Source organism: Salmo trutta, chromosome 26 (assembly GCF_901001165.1).
Source record: "Salmo trutta chromosome 26, fSalTru1.1, whole genome shotgun sequence".
Lineage (NCBI taxonomy): Eukaryota > Metazoa > Chordata > Actinopteri > Salmoniformes > Salmonidae > Salmo > Salmo trutta.
The window spans coordinates 40,405,868-40,427,182 of record NC_042982.1 but is presented as its reverse complement, the minus strand read 5'-3'; the positions used below and the strand labels follow the sequence as shown (position 1 = coordinate 40,427,182).

Sequence of the window (21,315 nt, the reverse complement as noted above, 5' to 3'; positions counted from 1 at the left end):
CTATTTGGACATCATGTGTTTCTTGGTGTTTCTCTCTGGTCTCAGGAGGATGATGAAACATTTCGGAGCAAACAGACAAAACAACAGCCCAAAGCTGGATGCCAGGATGGCAAAGATCTCTACAGCTACTGTGTACTTCCCAGGAGTGCTGACGTAGGCAGGGATGAAGGAGATCCACACAGCACAGAAGATCAGCATGCTGAAGGTGATGAACTTGGCCTCGTTGAAGTTGTCTGGGAGTTTCCTTGCCAGGAAGGCTAAGAGGAGACAGAGGGAGGCCAGCAGGCCGATGTAGCCCAGCACCAGAGAGAAACCAACCACAGAGCCCACCTCACACTCCAGGACCACCCTCGGCCCACGACCCTCTCTGTCCCTCCTCTCAGCAGGTCGGGGTGGAGCTAGGGCCAGCCACAGCACACAGATCAACACCTGTGGAAGGGAATGGAGGTGGAAGTAATACGTAAGCACAGTTACCATAATAACGAAGAAAGGAAACGATCATTGAAGGAAACAATTACATTCCAATAGAATATAGTAAAAACTAGATGTTCACCTGGATGAGTGTGCAGAGTGAGATGCCCATCCTCTGCTGGGTGGGGCTGAAGTATCTCATCAGGTTCTCTCCAGGCAGAGTGGCCCTGAAGGCCACCAGCACCACCACAGTCCTGCTGAGCAGACAGGAGATGCAGAACACAAAGCTTATACCAAACAGGGTGTGTCTCAGCATGCACGTCCACAGCTTCGGCCGGCCAATGAAAACCAGCGCACACAGGAAACAGAGCTTGAGTGACAGCAGGAGCAGGAAGCTGAGCTCAGAGTTGTTGGCTTTCACCTGGAACAAGACATAGAAAGATAAATTAGACTGAGGGATGTCAGAAATCACATCCTTATATGACACAATCTCATCTCTGTCCAGTACCTCTATATATGATCATATGATTCAACTCACCAAGGCCGAGTGACGGTGGTAGAGGAAGGTAGCCAGGGCACCGGCTGTGAGTGTTGCCCCGGAAACTGAGATGACAGACAGGATGACACCCATTGTGTCACTGTAGGAGAGGAAGTCCACCAGCTGGGGGATGCAGGCTGTACGATCAGGGTTGGACCAGAACCGCTCTGGACACCTAATACACTCAGCTGACCCTGATAGAGAAGGAAGAAGAATGAGGTGTCCAAATCAGGACCAGTCAGGACTGAGGAAAAATATGAATTGGAATCAGAACCCTAGATAGACTACCTGTTGTGTTGCTGATCTCTCCCTCAGCACAGGACAGGCAGTCAAAGCAGCACACAGGCCTCCCCTTCTGTACCGCATGCCTGGTACCAGGGGGACAGTCAGCACTGCATACAGACACAGGGACCTACCAGAGGGGGGAGAGGAAGAATTTATCATCATCATTGCTATTATCATCATTATTACACAGACAGACAGGCTCGCTGGGCCCCTCTGGGGACTATGTCAGGAATGTGACCACACAAATATCTCACATTCAGTATAATTTAACCTCTCTAATCTCTCTAATTTAACCTGGCCAACATCCAGTAAAATTGCAGAGTGCGAAATTCAAAAATACTAATTTCAAATATTTTACATTCTTGAAAATATATGTGTTATACATCAAAATAAAGCTTAACTTCTTGTTAATCCAGCCGCCATGTCAGATTTCAAAAAGGCTTTACGGCAAAAGCAAACCATGCGATTATCTGATGAAAGCAAAACATTACGTACAGTTACCAGCCAAGTAGATTAGTCACGAAAGTCAGAAATAGCAATAAAATTAATCACTTACCTTTGATGATCTTCATATGGTTGCACTCACAAGACTTCATGTTACACAATAAATGTTCGTTTTGTTCGATAAAATCCCTCTTTATATCCAAAAACCTCCATTTTGTTGGCATGTTTTGTTCAGTAATCCAATTGCTCGAATGCGATCACAAGAGGCAGACGAAAATTCCAAGTAGTGTCCGTAAAGTTCATAGAAACATGTCAAACAATGTTTATAATCAATCCTCAGGTTGTTTTTAGCCTAAATAATCGATAATATTTCAACCGGACAAAAGCTTTGTCAATATAAAAGGAATACAAGAATGGCGTGCTCTCGGTCATGCGCAGTAACCAGCTCCGAGGACATCCCATTGTCCACTCACTCAATGTGGTCATTCTCCCTCATTTTTCAGAATAAAAGCCTGAAACAATGTCTAAAGACTGTTCACAACTAGTGGAAGCCATAGGGAACGTAATCTGGGTCCTATCCCTTTAAATGGTGGATAGGCTTTCATTGGAAAAACAGCCATCTCCAGGTAATGGCACTTCCTGGATGGATTTTCCGCAGGTTTTTGCCTGCCATTTCAGTTCTGTTATACTCACAGACATTATTTTAACAGTTTTAGAAACGTTGGAGTGTTTTCTATCCAAATCTACTATTATATGCATATCCTAGCTTCTGGGCCTGAGTAGGAGGAAGTTTACTTTGGGCATGCTTTTCATCCGGAGGTGAAAATAGTGCCCCCTAACCTAGTGAGGTTAACTCCATAGTGGCGATGCGGTCTAAGGCACTGCATATCAGTGTAACTACAGACCCTGGTTCTAATCCAGGCTGTATCACATTCGGCAGTGATTCGGAGTCCCATAGGACGGTGCACAATTGGCCCAGCATCTTCCCAGGTTTGGCCGGGGCAGGCCGTCATTGTAAATAAGATTTGTTCTTAACTGACTTGACCTCAATAAATAAAGGTTCAATTACATTTTTTTATTTTTTCATATAACATGTTGATGGTAAAGTTTTCTGTCTGAGATACCATTTAGTAGCATGTTGATGACAGAGGTTTCTGTCTAAGATAACATTCCCCTGTTATTCATTTGGTCTTCTTTATATCTTTCTCTTTTCAGTATGTCTGCCTCAGGGTGAAAAACTCAATAAATCTCTCTCTCTCATACACACTCACTCACTCACTCACTCACTCACTCACTCACTCACTCACTCACTCACTCACTCACTCACTCACTCACTCACTCACACTCACACTCACACTCACACTCTCACTCTCACTCTCACTCTCACTCTCACTCTCATTCACACTCTCACTCTCACTCTCACTCTCACTCACACTCACACTCTCACTCTCACTCTCACTCTCACTCACACTCTCACACACACACACACACACACACACACACACACACACACACACACACACACACACACACACACACACACACAAACACACACAAACACACTCCTCTCAGTGAAACTAATCTGAACAGTTCTCACCTCCTCTCCGCTGCCCCCACCCCACACCACTTTATCCATGTCCATGTGAAACTGGTCGTCCGATCCCTCAGAGGACAGAAAATGTCCGACCTGGACAAACTCTGCCGTCCCCTCGGGGGTCACATGCCAGTTGATGATGTCATAAGAGGCAGGCGGATCTCCATTCATGTCGAAGTGGAAAGATTCCCCCACAGGAGTACTGAAGTTCACTCCCCTCAGATAATGAACAATCTCAAAGAGAAAAGGGCATTGGAACAGGATTAAGAGTTAGAACCAGTTGTGGCTTTGGTTCTTTAGAACTCAAACCTTACAAAGTGTTTTCACTGTATCCTGACTGGAAACATTAGTGTTGTTAACTTGTTAACAGATCAACATGTTGTTCTCACCTGGCTGGGCTGAAGCTTCCTGATATCAGGGCACTGTCCACCATTAAAGACTCCGTCCCCTGGTCGACAGGCCACCATATCCTGTATGGCGTAGGCTATGGCGTACACAGCCTTGTACACATTATAGCTGGCTCTCAGCTGAGACACGTCAGCATACTGGCTCTCCCCCTCACCTAGAATTGACACAATATTTAACTGAGATAACATTGGGAATCTGGACAAAAAACTGAAATGTAGGTGTAAAGTCTCCCTCACGTATGACCTCTGACCCAGTACACTGTCGCCTGGACGACTGGGTCACGCTGAGGTCAACCCCCAGAGAACACCCAAACATCTCCTCCCACAATTCCCTCAGGAAGGGGTCGGACTTCTGGTAGTTCCCGTTTGGATGGAGGCGTGTTAGGAAAGGCCCCAGGCCGGGAATGTTGGCTTTCTTCAGGGCAAAACCGATGGTCCCGGCAAGAGAAGGCAAGTTTTTTGGGGCGGCGAGAGCAGAGTAGGTGACCCAGGCCTCTGAGGCAATCCACTGCTTATCTGTAATGTTCTGACGGACAACCTCTTCCATCAGGGCCTGGAGAATGAAATCGTTAAAAAGATCAAGATAATCAAGCAGAAATGCATGATTATCAATTAGGAAATTATTGTGTCTATAAAGGGCATCAAGACATGGTAAGACACAAGGACACTGCTATCGCTGTGATACAAATAATTAACAATACTCTGACCGGTAACTGCTCACCCCTGAATGACCCGCGAATCCTACAAATGCCACCACCACTCTGGCAGTAGATCCTCTGATGGTGTCCACGATGTGACTGATCTTTCTTTTAGACGGTAACTTTGGGATGACCATCAGTGAGAGAGAGGGAAGAGAGTCAGAGAAAATCAGAGAGAGAGTTTCTATTAGATTAGAAGAGAGGGGGAGTCACAGTGAAAGAGAGAAAGATAGAGAGAGAGTATACTGTCAGATCATCAGAGTGAGGTCGTACCATGGGGAGGACCTCAGAGTAAGCGACACACACCCCAGATCCCTGGAGCTCTTGGAGAAGCAGCTGAACACCAAACTTGCCATAGTCACCATCCTCTGACACCAGCCCCACCCACACCCATCTTAGCAGACGCAGCAGCCTGGCCATGCCCCGAGCCTGGAAGGCATCGCTGGGTACCGTACGGAAGAACGAGGGGTACCTCCAGTCATCACTCAAACATGCACAAGAGGCAAAGTAACTCACCTGGGAGAGAACACACACAGAGAGAGAGCGAGAGAGAGAGAGAGAGAGAGAGATAGAGTCAAGGATAATTATAATTTGTAAGAGGCAGAGAGCAGAGAGCAGAGGGAGAAGGAAAGTAAACGTTAGAGAAAGAAATCTAGATAGAGATTGAAATGTAATGTGAAAAGAGTCATCATCTCATCCCAGCCTGTAATCCAACCCCTGCCTCACCATGGGTAAATCAAACGGCCCGAGAGTCTGTGCCACCACGATGGAGGCTGAGGAACGGGCATCCCCGATGATGACGGGAACCTCGGGGGTTGTGCCACACTCTGTGCCCACCACAGAGGCCTCCTTGCCGGTCACCATGGCTAGGGCTGCCCCCACGGTGGTGCCCTCTGACCGGCATGTGTCAGAAGCCAGGAACCCCAGGGTGAGGTTAGGCAGGAGGGCTGGGTCACGGTTAATCTCCTCCACTGCAAAGATCATAGTCTGGAGCCAGCGGTAAGCACGCTGGTTGAAACTGACAGATGGAAGAAAGGATGAAATGGAGAGATAGGAGGTAACTGAATACACATTACCTTCAAGTGAAAACACAATGACAAAAAGCTGTTATCACACAAGCTGCATACATTGTACAGGTAGAATTTCCCTTAATGCTGCTGAACTCCTGCTCTGGTAGTGGGGCTTCCACATGGATGGGGAACAGGCCCCCAATGACCACATCTCCTGCCCGATAAACACTGCCGGAAATGGGCTTAGCTACCAGCCGACAAGCCCCCTCTCCACCTCCATCCAGACCCCAGACACACCCAGGGACATGGAGACAGTAGAGCAGCCACAGCCAGCCACACAGGCTCATCACCTGGAGAAAGACAAGGCCGAAGACTGGGAGAGTTCCGTCACCTGTTGGAGAGAGACCAAACCAAGACCTTCCAGACAGAACACTCTGTAGACAGAAGGATATCAACAAAAAGTGCTTTCAATGAAGAGATACACCATACACCACAGTCACCTGTAACCAGACATGTGAAAAAACAGCGATTGACAGACAAAACCTTGTTCTACTCTACCTGGCAACAGTAAACCTTATCCTGGTGAGACAGACAGACAGACAGACAGACAGACAGACAGACAGACAGACAGAGAGAGAGAGGATGAGTGTCTGTCAGTCTGGCATCTCCTGCAGAGAGTCAGAGTGAAAGAGGGAGAGGAAGAGGAGAGAAGGGGAGCTGCTGATATAGGGAGAAATGAGCCCCCGGCTAAAAAACAAGCACACAGCCACCAGGGGGTGCTTGTAGGGAGGAAGGGGCAGGAGGGGGTTAATTGGGACTTGTTATTGGAGGATAACTTGGGGAGCAGGTAATTGGGGGTAATTGGAGAAAGCCTGTGAGGGTGATGTTATTGAAGGTAATGTGTAGTACAGGAGATACAGTATCTGTTCTTCAACAACATCTGATGGACCCATTCAGACAGATATTACATCATACTGTACAATTTTTATTTGACCTTTATTTAACTCGGCAAGTCAGTTCAGAACAAATTCTTATTTTCAATGACGGCCTACCAGGGAACAACTGCCTTGTTCAGGGGCAGAATGACAGATATTTACCTTGTCAGCTCAGGGATTCAATCTTGCAACCTTTCAGTTACTTGTCTAATGCTCTAACCACTAGGCTTCGCTGCCACCCCTATTAAATCCCCACACTAGTAGAAATCCACTTTTTCAAGCTGTATGATGCCTGGAGTTTAACCATGATGTTGCACAATGATGTAAGTCGATAAGTTATCATTTTAGTCAAAATGTGATACATTTGTTAAAACAGAGGGTGACCTACAATGAAGTGAGATCCCAGCCGAAACAAGCTAAATCTGAGATGCGGCTTCATCCAGCCGGCAAAACTCATCTTGTCCTTACAGAAGAGAAAACACACATTTCTCCACCGCCAGGGATGCTCAAAACCAAGACTCAAGGGTACGAGTAGACAGATGAAAACCCCCATTATGACTGGCTCAATGTTCAGGAATGCTATCCATGCACTATCACGCAGCCTTTGCCTATGGCTATGATGCTGCCTTCAGTATAAGACAACGATGAGGACATCTCCCTTAAGTGTGTACAAGAAACATTACGAATATGCTGCGTACTGGACTTTGTTATTATTATTTTACCAGGATATTAAGACAGTGATGACATCACACCAATGAATGAACAACGGACAGTAATATTCAGGTACCACACGGACTAAGGCTGCTTCCTTGTGGGGTTACAATGCATTGAATCCCTACATGGGAAAAATATACCTATATGTGCTGAGTAAACCAAACATTAGGAACACATTCCTAATATTGAGTTGCATCCCACCCTCCCACCCCTCCTTTTGCCCTCAAAACAGCTTCAATTCGTCGAGGCATGGACTCTACAAGGTTCCGAAAGCATTTCACAGGGATGCTGGCCCATGTTTACTCCAATGCTTCCCACAGTTGTGTCATGTGGCTGGATGTCCTTTGGGTGGAGGACCATTCTTGATACGCACGGGAGACAGTTGGGAATGAAAAACCCAGAAACTGTTGCAGTTCTTGACACAAACCGTTGCGCCTGGCACCTACTACCATACCCTGTTCAAAGACACTTACATCTTTTGTCTTGCCCATTTACCCTTTGAATGGCACACATAAAGGTGTAACCATAATATTACATAAGAAACTCAAGCTCAAAGGTGAAGACCAAGAAGGCAAAATCACTTTCCTAAACATGCATCCATAATGGGAAGAACATTTTCTTTATAAATGTTAATGCTCTGAATTGATATGATCATATGTTTTTTTTGGATTCTCTGAACAGCATATTGCTAGAATTTACTGAATTCCATCTGTTATTAGGACAGACATGAATGCCATTTTGGGCATGTGGGACAAATCTAATATGACCACCTGAAATCCACATGCAACCAAAGCTCTTCTAACATATACTCTCTGATTACAACCTCATTCATACCTGGTGAGTACATCATCCAAATGCAAATGGATACACGTTCTACTGAAACAGGCATAAAACACTTTTCCTGAAACGTTCTTCTGAATCGATTTTGTATTATTACATACACCTCTATTTTCTAAAATTAAGAAAATAGAAATTCAACATATGAACTTGTCTGATCACCACGCCAACCTCTGCCAATTACAAATTGTAGAATCTGCTAAAAGAGCCACAAGATGGCCTTTTAACGTTTCATTACCTACATTCTGTGATCAATTTCAAATTGAACTAAATTAATTCATAATGCTCAATAACAATTCAGTCAGTAACCCCGGATTCTATGGAATACCACCCAAGGTTTAAAAAAAAAAAAATGTTACAACTGCATTTGCAACTGGTTTGAGTAAATCACAATTAAAGAAGTAGCAGAATTGGAAATGTTGTTAAATGCGTTAGAGTGTTCTCAAGATACACTTTTTTCAGACCCGTTAGCTATTACTATTTCCAAAGTCAAGACAGAACTTAATTTATTGATAAGACAGAAAGCAAAATGTGCAATTCATCGAGTTAGACTCAACCATGGTAATCGTTCCAGTTGTTTAGTGGCCAACAAGCTACGCATTAATGATAAATTAGCTCATATAGCAACTGTTGCATTTGAAAAAGGGGAATTACTATCAGAACCCAGATTTATCAATAAAATATTCTCCCGCTTCTGTAAAGAACTGTACACTTCTGAATGTAAATCCACAACAAGCCAGAAAACAAATAATAATAATAAAACGTTTTTCCTTGTAAAACCTCTGTTGATTATTACATATCATAAATGCTTCATCAGAAACAAAATTCTCTTTGGGCTGTTTTATCTCTCAATGCAGAAAAGGCTTTTGATAGACTAGAATGGTCATATCTCTCGTCTGTCTTGGAACATATGGGAATTGGCTCCACTACATTCAGAATCCCAAGAAGCAGCAGACAAGGTGATCAAATGTCTTTTTTGCTATTTTTATAATCCATGGAACTCCTGGCCAAGGCAATTTATCAATTGAAGGAACTAACACAGATTTCCCCTAAAATCTACTGATCACTTCCTCTCATTATACACAGACAATATTTTATTATATCTAGTAATGAATCTCAATTACTTCCAAACACATTGAAGATCATAGATGGCAATTAATCAAATGGCTATTTGCATTGCCCACCCCCTCCCCTTTGTTTCTACACTGCTGCTACTCGCTGTTTATTACCTATGCATAGTCACGTTACAAATTACCTCGACAAACCTGCACCCCCGCATATGGACTCGGTACCGGTACCCCCTGTATATAGCCTAGTTATTGCTATGTACATTTCTTGTGTTACTTTTTTAAAATAATGTACTTTACTTTATTTTGTAAATATTTTTTAAACTGCATTGTTGGTTAAGGGCTTGTAAGTAAGCATTTCACAGTTGTATTCGGCATGTGACAAATTTGATTTGATATGAGATACATTCAGCTTAATCTGAAGTTATAAAATATATCCAAGCAAATCAGCTCAACTGCCTCTCAAGACCTCAATGGAGTACTCCATATATTTATGAAATCCCAATCGTTTCCCATTTTAAATATTTGGGAGTGGATATATTACCTTCCTTAGATAAAACCATTGCCAGAAACTTGAACAGTATGCTCAAAACAATTAAATCCGACCTCAGTACGTGGACTAACATTGCAGTTGCTTTAAAACCTCTTAACCTCTCTGGCGCATGTGGGACGAACTCGTCCCACCTACGTAACAGCCACTGAAATCCAGTGGCGCGATTTTTGAATCGTTAGAAATACTATTACTTCAATTTCTCAAACATATGACTATTTTACAGCTATTTAAAGACAAGAATCTCGTTAATCTAACCCCACTGTCCGATTTCAAAAAGGCTTTACAACGAAAGCAAAACATTAGATTATGTCAGCAGAGTGCCCAGCCAGAAATAATCAGACACCCATTTTTCAAGCTAGCATATCATGTCACATAAACCCAAACCACAGCTAAATGCAGCACTAACCTTTTATGATCTTCATCAGATGACACACCTAGGACATTGTGTTATACAATACATGCATGTCTGTTCAATCAAGTTCATATTTATATCAAAAAACAGCTTTTTACATTAGCATGTGACGTTCAGAAAAAGCATAACCCCCGCAAACTTCCGGGGAATTTACTAACAGTTTGCTAAATTACTCACGATAAACGTTCACAAAAAGCATAACAATCATTTTAAGAATTATAGATACATTACTCCTCTATGCACTCGATATGTCCGATTTTAAAATAGCTTTTCGGATGAAGCACATTTGCAATAATCTAAGTACATAGCCCGGCATCACAGGGCTAGCTATTTAGATACCCACCCAGGTCAGCCTCCACCAAAATCACATTTCCTATAAGAAAAATGTTCTTACCTTGCTTGTTCTTCATCAGAATACACTGCCAGGACTTCTACTTCAATAACAAATGTTGGTTTGGTCCCAAATAATCCATCGTTATATCCAAACAGCGACGTTTTGTTCGTGAGTTCTAGACACTATCAGAATGCTTCATCACGGTGTCGCGCATGGCGCATTGGCGTGACAAAAATGTCTAAATATTCCATTTCGTACTTCGAAGCATGTCAACCGCTGTTTAAAAACATTTTTTATTCCATTTATCTCGTAGATAAGTGATAATATTCCGACCGGGAATATGCATTGAGCCTAAACAGCCGAATTAAATTTCTCCTCAGGAGCGAATCATGCACGCGCCTCATTCAAAGGTCCTCTGAGCCGCCACTTGCCAAAGCCGATAATGTGTTTCAGCCTGAGGCTCCCTCGTCAACCTTCAGTTATTTCCCGGGTTCTGAGAGCCTATCGGAGCCCTGGGAATTGTCACGTTACAGCTAAGATCCTTACTTTTCAATAAACAGATGCAAGACGCACGACTCCTTGTCAGACAGGGTACTTCCTGCTTGAAACCTTGTCAGGTTTTTGCCTGCCATAGGAGTTCTGTTATACTCACAGACACCATTCAAACAGTTTTAGAAAATTCAGAGTGTTTTCTATCCAAACCTGAACAATAATATGCATATTCTAGCTTCTGAGTTGGTGTAGGAGGCAGTTAAAAATGCGCACATATTTTTTCCAAAATTCTCAATACTGCCCCCTATCACCAAACAGGATATAAGGATCGGCCCCTTTCTTTCAATTTCAATTTTCGCCTAAAATGACATACCCAAATCTAACTGCCTGTAGCTCAGGCCCTGAAGCAAGGATATGCATTTTTCTTGGTACCATTTGAAAGAAAACACTTTGAAGTTTGTGGAAATGTGAAAGGAATGTAGGAGATTATAACACATTGGATCTGGAAAAAGAAAATTCAAAGATAAAACCAACCGTTATACCATTATCTTTCAAATGCAAGACAAAGGCCATAATGTATTATTACAGCCCAGGTGCAATTTAGATATTGGCCACTAGATGGCAGCAGTGGGTGCGCAAAGCCTACACAAGCTCAACTGTCCCACAAGGGACCCACCAATCCTGAAGAAGTCAATATATATTGTCAAAATGAATATATTGCCACGGCTGAATTTCTGTAGTTCAATGCTTCCCATGTTTCCCCTTCTGTCTATATGGATAAAATGTGCAGTTTCAAAATTCATATGGTATGGTAAGCGATCCCGGATAAAATGAACACACTTATAAAGATGGAAAGATGTAGGAGGACTATCCGTAACAAACTTTAAATGTAATTTCTAGGGACTAGCATTTCACCCCATCCTAAATTGATTTAGACATGATTCTTCCTCCCTCTAGCTCAGTATATAGAGAAGTATGGTGTCTCCTGTTGCCCTGGAAGAGGTGGTCTTCACTGACATATCCCTTAACCCTAGAACCGCTGGTCCTCGATGGACCCCCCTTCACGCTAATGAGCATCATTCTAACCGTAACATTCTAACAGTGTAAATAATATATTTAATATACGCAATCACAAACATAATAATTTGGTTGTGTTTATGAAGGCCTTGGTGTACATCAGAATACAATGATTGAGACCACTGTGTTCTTGGGGACCTTCAATGATGCAGAAATGTTTTGGTACCCTTCCCCAGATCTGTGCCTCAACGCAATCCTGTCTTGGAGCTCTACAGGCAATTCCTTCAACCTCATGGCTTGGTTTTTGCACTGACATGTATTGTCATCTGTGGGACCTTATATAGACAGGTGTGTGCCTTTCCAAATCATGTCCAATCAATTGAATTTACCACAGGTGGACTCCAATCAAGTTTAACATTTTAAGGATGATCAATGGAAACATGATGCACCTGGGTTTCATTTTGAGTCTCATAGCAAAGGCTCTGAATGCTTATGTAAATATAGTATTTCTGTTTTTTTTATTTTTATAAATTTGCTAAAATATCTAAAAACCTGTTTTCACTTCATCATTATGGGGTATTGTGATGTCATTATGGGGTATTGTGAGGTCATTATGGGGTATTGTGTGTAGATTTTGATGAGGAAAATATGTAATTGAATCTATTTTAGAATAAGTCTGTAACATAACAACATGTGGAAAAAGTGAAGAGGTCTGAATGCTTTCCGAATGCACTGTATGACCATTTTATAAATGGTATAATTGCATGATGTGATAGTATTTTGCCAACCGCGCTTCCTGTCTCCCCAAGACAAAGGATTTTTACCACTGACGTTTTGCTTCACTAAACACTCAACTGCTTTGATTGGTGTCACATTAGCTAGAAACTACAAGTGTCTATCCAGATAATGAAAAGGCACATGAGAAATTCAATTCAAGGAACTTACAGTATAGTTACATAACATTTGCAGTGTGCATGTGTAACAGTATAGCTTCCGTCTCTCTCCTCTCCCCAACCTGGGCTTGAACCAGGGACCCTCTGTGCATATCAACAACTGACACCCCACGAAGCATCGTTACCCATCGCAACACAAAAGCCACGGTCCTTGCAGCGCAAGGGGAACAACTACTTAAGGTCGCAGAGCGAGTGACGTCACCCAATTGAATCGCTATTAGCGCGCACCACCGCTAACAAACTATCCATTTCACATCGGTTACACTCACCCCCCTTTTGACCTCCTCCTTTTCCGCAGCAACCAATGATCCGTGTCACGGCACCAATGTAACAGTATAGCTTCCTTCCCTCTCCTCGCCCCAACCTGGGCTTGAACCAGGGACCCTCTGCGCACATCAACAACTGACACCCCACGAAGCATTGTTGCCCATCGCGCCACAAAAGCCACGGCCCTTGCAACGCAAGGGGAACAACTACTTAAGGTCGCAGAGCGAGTGACTTCACCCGATTCAATCGCTATTAGCGCGCACGCTAACTAACTAGCCATTTCACATCGGTTACACATGATCATAAGCCAAGTCATTGTAGCCTTTCATTTCACTTCCCCTGTGAGAACCATGAGCACGGACTGACTTGGCTTTGCTGTACCGCAGCCGAAGCCTGCCAGCAGTCTACCTACCAAAGGTTGCACCGTGTCTATTACAAAGTAGAAAATGCATATCAGCTATCTTTCGATAGTCATCCATTTTACCGGAGCTTCATCTTATTCTTTCAAACAATTTTTATGGCGGATTCAAGGCTGCATTTTATGGAAGATGTCAAAACATTGGAGATAACAATAGATGGCAAAATCAAAGATAGGCCAGTTGTAACGTTCGTTGTTAAAGGTAGACCAAGGCGCAGCGTGATTTGGGTTCATCATATTTTATTTTAAAGTTGAACCAGCAAAAAAAAAAAAACACAACAACCGAAAAAGCTTCGTAGTGCAAAAATACATGCAACCAAACAAAGACAATATCCCGCAACTGACTGTGGGAAAAAGGGCTGCCTAAGTATGATTCCCAATCAGAGACAACGATAGACAGCTGCCTCTGATTGGAAACCATACTAGGCCAATCAAAGGAAAAACCAACATAGAATTACAACACATAGAATGCCCACCCCCTGTCACACCCTGACCTAACCAAACAGAGAAAAACGGCTCTCTCAGGTCAGGGCGTGACACCAGTGATTTCCATCTGTTGTGAAGTTTTCCCTAAATCAATGCTTATGACAAATCCAGCACTATAACCAGCCATAGGGCCAGCTGGCTAATATTTTGAATATCTTTTAGTAAAAACATGCACAACAGCAGATAAAATTAGCTAGATAGACAAGGTTAGCATGCTAGCTAACTTCATTGACAGCTTTCAGTGCCTTATTTAAAAATCAAATCAAATCAAAATGTATTTGTCACATGCGCCAAATACAACAGGTGTAGACCTTACAGTGAAATGCTTACTTACAAGCCCTTAAACAACAATGCAGTTTTAAGAAAATACAAAAAAAATGTATAAAAGTAACAAATAATTGAAGAGCAGCAGTGAAATAACAATAGCGAGGCTAAATACACGGGGTACCGGTACAGAGTCAATGTGCGGGGGCACCGGTTAGTCAAGATAATTGTTGATGTTTATCAACTACATGTGAAAATTCCCACACCCAATCCCTGAACATGTACAAGTAGCCTTCATCATTCTTTAGAGGTGAAACCTAAATGAATTTCCTCTCTAGGACATGAAATGACGTTGAAATAGTGTCAGCAACTTCCTTTGGGGGAAATGAATGCAAAACATTCAATTGTGACTGAGAAGATTACGGGGACTGGTGGTGAGAAGAACAGAGAGAGAGAGAGAGAGAGAGAGAGAGAGAGAGAGAGAGAGAGAGACTGGGCACGTTCGAGCAGATCACTATTGTCATGTCATGACCATTGTTGGTCGCTGCAATACATTATTGCATTATAGTGTAACAGAGAAAAACATTCTGTCGGCCCCTCCTCCTGGTGACAGAGAAAAACATTCTATCGGCCCCTCCTACTGGTGACAGAGAAAAACATTCCATCGTCCCTCCTACTGGTGTCAGAGAAAAACATTATATTGGCCCCTCCTCCTCGTGACAGAGAAAAACATTCTATCGGCCCCTCCTACTGGTGTCAGAGGAAAACATTCTATTGGCCCCTCCTCCTGGTGACAGAAAAAAAACATTCTATCAGCCCCTCCTCCTGGTGACAGAGAAAAACATTCTATCGGCCCCTCCTCCTGGTGACAGAGAAAAACATTCTGTCGGCCCCTCCTCCTGGTGACAGAGATAACATTCTATCGGCCCCTCCTCCTGGTGACAGAGAAAAACATTTTAAATGTTAGTGCCGCATATGTCTCTTATTGGTGGGCCTGGCCCTGCACATGTGCAGTGTGTGGTGTTTAATATGGGGGTTGGAGACATTATATGGTGGTTGATAACATGGTGGTTTATAACCACCATTATATTGCCGTGGTTTATAACATCTGTTATAAACCACGGCAACACTGCCATGTTGATCTGAAAACTATATCAGTGTCCGACTTCCGGCTGTTGCAGATGCAACCTCCCACAACTTCACTATTCAACTTTCGTCTACAGTCGGCTGCTTTCTCCTTAAACACACCCATTTTCTTTCTCTAAACTTTCAGTTGTCTCTGAGCTGTACCAGTGACAGCAGGTTATGGTGGGGGATAATTACATGTAATTGAAGAATGACTGTGACACTGAAGTTAATCACTCTAATTTCTAAATGCGCGGAGAACATGAGGTCACACGTCATCCTATTATCACTGGTCTCGCTCATCACTCTGGGCTCACTCATCACTCTGGTCTCACTCATCACTCTGGTCTCTCTCATCACTCTGGTCTCACTCATCACTCTGGTCTCACTCATCACTCAGGTCTCACTCATCACTCTGGTCTCACTCATCACTCTGGTCTCACTCATCACTCAGGTCTCACTCATCACTCTGGCCTCACTCATCACTCTGGTCTCACTCATCACTCTGGTCTCACTCATCACTCTGGTCTCACTCATCACTCTGGTCTCACTCATCACTCTGGTCTCACTCATCACTCTGGGCTCGCTCATCACTCTGGACTCACTCATCACTCTGGTCTCACTCATCACTCTGGTCTCACTCATCACTCTGGTCTCACTCATCACTCTGGGCTCGCTCATCACTCTGGACTCTCTCATCACTCTTGTCTCACTCATCACTCTGGTCTCTCTCATCACTCTGGTCTCGCTCATCACTCTGGTCTCGCTCATCACTCTGGTCTCACTCATCACTCTGGTCTCACTCATCACTCTGGCCTCACTCATCACTCTGGCCTCACTCATCACTCTGGTCTCACTCATCACTCTGCTCTCGCTCATCACTCTGGTCTCGCTCATCACTCTGGCCTCACTCATCACTCAGGTCTCACTCATCACTCTGGTCTCACTCATCACTCTGGTCTCACTCATCACTCTGGCTCTCACTCATCACTCTGGCCTCACTCATCACTCTGGTCTCACTCATCACTCTGGGCTCGCTCATCACTCTGGACTCACTCATCACTCTGGTCTCACTCATCACTCTGGTCTCTCTCATCACTCTGGTCTCGCTCATCACTCTGGCCTCACTCATCACTCAGGTCTCACTCATCACTCTGGTCTCACTCATCACTCTGGTCTCACTCATCACTGGGCTCGCTCATCACTCTGGTCTCACTCATCACTCTGGTCTCACTCATCACTCTGGTCTCACTCATCACTCTGGCCTCACTCATCACTCTGGTCTCACTCATCACTCTGGGCTCGCTCATCACTCTGGACTCACTCATCACTCTGGTCTCACTCATCACTCTGGTCTCTCTCATCACTCTGGTCTCGCTCATCACTCTGGACTCGCTGATCACTCTGGCCTCACTCATCACTCTGGTCTCACTCATCACTCTGGTCTCACTCATCACTCTGGTCTCACTCATCACACTGGTCTCTCTCATCACTCTGGCCTCACTCATCACTCTGGCCTCACTCATCACTCTGGCCTCACTCATCACTCTGGCCTCTCTCATCACTCTGGTCTCACTCCTCACTCTGGCCTCACTCATCACTCTGGGCTCACTCATCACTCTGGTCTCTCTCATCACTCTGGTCTCACTCATCACTCTGGTCTCACTCATCACTCTGGTCTCACTCATCACTCTGGTCTCACTCATCACTCTGGTCTCACTCATCACTCTGGGCTCGCTCATCACTCTGGACTCTCTCATCACTCTTGTCTCACTCATCACTCTGGTCTCTCTCATCACTCTGGACTCACTCATCACTCTGGTCTCACTCATCACTCTGGTCTCACTCATCACTCTGGTCTCACTCATCACTCTGGCCTCACTCATCACTCTGGCCTCACTCATCACTCTGGTCTCACTCATCACTCTGCTCTCGCTCATCACTCTGGTCTCGCTCATCACTCTGGCCTCACTCATCACTCAGGTCTCACTCATCACTCTGGTCTCACTCATCACTCTGGTCTCACTCATCACTCTGGCTCTCACTCATCACTCTGGCCTCACTCATCACTCTGGTCTCACTCATCACTCTGGGCTCGCTCATCACTCTGGACTCACTCATCACTCTGGTCTCACTCATCACTCTGGTCTCTCTCATCACTCTGGTCTCGCTCATCACTCTGGCCTCACTCATCACTCAGGTCTCACTCATCACTCTGGTCTCACTCATCACTCTGGTCTCACTCATCACTGGGCTCGCTCATCACTCTGGTCTCACTCATCACTCTGGTCTCACTCATCACTCTGGTCTCACTCATCACTCTGGCCTCACTCATCACTCTGGTCTCACTCATCACTCTGGGCTCGCTCATCACTCTGGACTCACTCATCACTCTGGTCTCACTCATCACTCTGGTCTCTCTCATCACTCTGGTCTCGCTCATCACTCTGGACTCGCTGATCACTCTGGCCTCACTCATCACTCTGGTCTCACTCATCACTCTGGTCTCACTCATCACTCTGGTCTCACTCATCACACTGGTCTCTCTCATCACTCTGGCCTCACTCATCACTCTGGCCTCACTCATCACTCTGGCCTCACTCATCACTCTGGCCTCTCTCATCACTCTGGTCTCACTCCTCACTCTGGCCTCACTCATCACTCTGGGCTCACTCATCACTCTGGTCTCTCTCATCACTCTGGTCTCACTCATCACTCTGGTCTCACTCATCACTCTGGTCTCACTCATCACTCTGGCCTCGCTCATCACTCTGGGCTCGCTCATCACTCTGGCCTCGCTCATCACTCTGGCCTCACTCATCACTCTGGCCTCACTCATCACTCTGGGCTCGCTCATCACTCTGGCCTCACTCATCACTCTGGCCTCACACATCACTCTGGTCTCTCTCATCACTCTGGTCTCACTCATCACTCTGGTCTCACTCATCACTCTCGTCACTCTGGCCCTTTGCACCTCCCATCACTGGCCTGTGTTATTCTGCATGGCTACAGCCTATTCAGCCTGGCCTCCAGTGGCCGAGCCTCTCAGATCCTCTCTCCTACCAGAGAGCTGTGTGAAGGTACTTCTATGTTTCTTAAACCCATGAAATTCTATCAAATCAGGGACCAGGGTCTAGGAGGCAGGCAGGGGTTGCTTTCTGAGTGAGCAGTGAAAGAGGAGAATGAAAGTTTGTGGGCCTGCAGTGAAAAAGCACCTTTTATTAGGAAAGCTATCAAACACTACAAAGATCTGAGAGACGTGTAAGAGGAAAAGCTGAGTGAGCATCAATGTAAAGATGAAGGATCTTTCATTACAATAACTGACTCTGAGGAGGGACAACAGCACTCTCCTGTGGTAGATAACTGACTCTGAGGAGGGACAACAGCACTCTCCTGTGGTAGATAACTGACTTTGAGGAGGGACAACAGCACTCTCCTGTGGTAGATAACTGACTCTGAGGAGGGACAACAGCACTCTCCTGTGGTAGATAACTGACTCTGAGGAGGGACAACAGCACTCTCCTGTGGTAGATAACTGACTCTGAGGAGGGACAGAACACTGTGCTCGAGTAAAGGCTTAACTGTATAAAAAACAGAGACAGAATGCAATATGAAATTGCATTAAATAGTTTCGGGTATGGCCTCCAATGAATGCTTGTCAGAGCTAGGTGCCTTTTGTTGGGCATCTGGGATTGAACCCCCCCCCCCCCCCCCCCCCCCCCCTCAACACTGGGGAAAGGAGTTCCAATGATGTGTCTTTATTAACCTCTACGGGCTAGGGGGCAGTATTGAGAATTTTGGAAAAAAATATGTGCCCATTTTTAACTGCCTCCTACACCAACTCAGAAGCTAGAATATGCATATTATTGTTCAGGTTTGGATAGAAAACACTCTGAATTTTCTAAAACAGTTTGAATGGTGTCTGTAAGTATAACAAAACTCATATTGCAGGCAAAAACCTGTGAAAAATAGATAAAAAAAATGTGAATTTTGTGACTGTACTATTTAGTGTCATTGTTTTATAGATACCATAGTGATAAAGGATTCAGTTCGCAACTCCTACTGCTTCCACTAGATGTCAACGATCTTTATAAAGTTGTTTGAAGCATCTGTGATGAATACAGACCGAATTAGAATGCTTGGAAGTTGACACGTCATCACTTCATTTTTTGCGCCTGCGCATAAATCTGAGAAGAGTGTCTTTGTCATAATCGTTTATTCTAGACACTTGATAGGTTGTGTGAAAATATTACTGATGTTTACTGATGTTTCACGTTAAAAATGGACCAAAAGATTAATGCTAAACAACGTTTGACATGTTTGAACAAACGTAAATAGATTATTTACTAGGTTTTTTTTAGCTTTTCGGCGTGACTTTACACTGCCCACCTCATTTTGTGGGAGCCTACTGAACGCTAACTATTTGGACATAAATTATGAACTTTGTCAAAAGAAACCACATTTGTTCTGGACCTGGGATCCCTGGCAGCGCCTTCTGATGGAGATAATCAAAGGTAAGGGGATATTTAGAATGTTATTATCGATATTAGATGATGCTAATGCTAACTGTATAGCTTAGCTTAGCTTAGCTTATAGCTTATTGTTGTTAGCATAGTACCCAGTTTATTGCAAAATGTGATTTCCCAGTAAAGTTATTTTGAGATCTGGCCATTCGGTAGCAATTACGAGATGATAATATATTATTCTTTGAATGACAATATTATAATTTACCAATGTTTTCGAATAGTAATTCCGTGATTTGTAATGCTGGATTCACTGGGAGCATTCAAGCTGAAAAAAATTCTGTATTTCACCGCGACTGTAAATGCTGTTTTTGGATATAAATATGAACTTGATGGAACTAAAAATGCATGTATTGTATAACATAATGTCCTATGAGTGTCATCTGATGCAGATTGTCAAAGGTAAGTGCATAATTCTAGCTAGTTTTCTGTCTGTTGATGCCCTTCTTTGAAATGGCTAAACATTACACACAGCTATTGTCAATGTACTCTCCTAACATAACCTAACTTTATGCATTCTCCGTAAAGCCTCTGAAAATCGGACAGCGTGGTTAGATTTAGGAGATATATCGTTCAAATGGAGGAAAATAGTTGAATATTTGAGTATTTGAAATGATTACTCTTGCAGTTTTGAATTCCCCGCCATGGTCACATGACAATGAATCCCAATACCGGGATAAGATCCTGCCCCCTGGCCTCAACAGGTTTTAAGGCCATTATAGCTGCTGGTGGTGGGGAGGTGGATGGATGTTGAAAACTGTTACTGAAAAACAGCAGGTGAAAGAGCAGGGTTAAACCTCCCAAGATGTACACCCATTGGTTGAGAGAAGAAGGTGATAATTGACAGAGTGAGCTCATTGGTTGAACAGCAAGCGTGAGAGTTGTGCATTGTTGTGCCTTGCTTATAGACTATAAGGTCAATAGGTGATTGACATTCAACACATGGCTAACAGGGAAGAGGAGGAGAAACAAGACGCTATGATTATATATATTTTTTAAATGTAACGTTTATTTAACTAGGCAAGTCATTTAGGAACAAATACTTATTTACAATGATGGCCTATCCCAGACGACACTGGGCCAATTGTGCACCGCCCTACGGGACTCCCAATCACAACCGGATGTGAATCAGGGACTGTAGTAACACCACTTGCACTGAAATGCAGTGGCTTAGACCCCTGCGCCACTCTGGAGAACATCATGATGATGATACGTTTGTATTCATTCCCACTGTGATGATGATATGTTTGTATTCATTCCCACTGTGATGATGATATGTTTGTATTCATTCCCACTATGCCCCTGGAATAGGAAACAAAGGGTATTATGTTATGCTTACTAGATATAGTTAAATGACCATTCAGACTTCCTGATTGAACTTCCTGAAACTACATTATAATTTCCACACAATCTAACTCAGGGAGGGGCCACAAAAAATCTGAACTCATGCGGGGCAACAGTAGCTCGCGGTCTGCCTACCCACATCCATACCCACACATGTAGTAGTCTTTTTGAGGGCCCTAAGTTACAT

At 44.0% G+C, this 21,315-nt stretch overlaps 1 pseudogene; it reads right to left on the bottom strand.

Annotated features, from left to right (window-relative positions):
* On the bottom strand, window positions 1-11,486 carry LOC115163774 (extracellular calcium-sensing receptor-like; annotated as a pseudogene).
* Between the last annotated feature and the right edge of the window lie 9,829 nt (window positions 11,487-21,315).